Here is a 216-nt window from a genome sequence, read left to right as displayed (position 1 = left end):
TGCTTATCTGACATTAGCATGCCACGGGCAGATAGGTGGTTGACTCCTTTTGAAAAGAGTTCTGTTAAATTAGGTTTTCTCATCCAGAGTGGCATATCGTGATGTTTAATACATGTCCACATTTTATGTTTTGAGAATGATTGTCAGAATGAATTTTAATGGAATATAGTCACTAACATATTTGTACTTCAACTAAAGATTTGTTTTAGTCTACAT

The sequence above is a fragment of the Galeopterus variegatus genome, unplaced genomic scaffold (genome assembly GCF_000696425.1).
Source record: "Galeopterus variegatus unplaced genomic scaffold, G_variegatus-3.0.2 Scaffold3208, whole genome shotgun sequence".
Classification (NCBI taxonomy): Eukaryota; Metazoa; Chordata; class Mammalia; order Dermoptera; family Cynocephalidae; genus Galeopterus; species Galeopterus variegatus.
The sequence above is the reverse complement of the archived record's forward strand: the minus strand, read 5'-3'. Positions refer to the sequence as shown.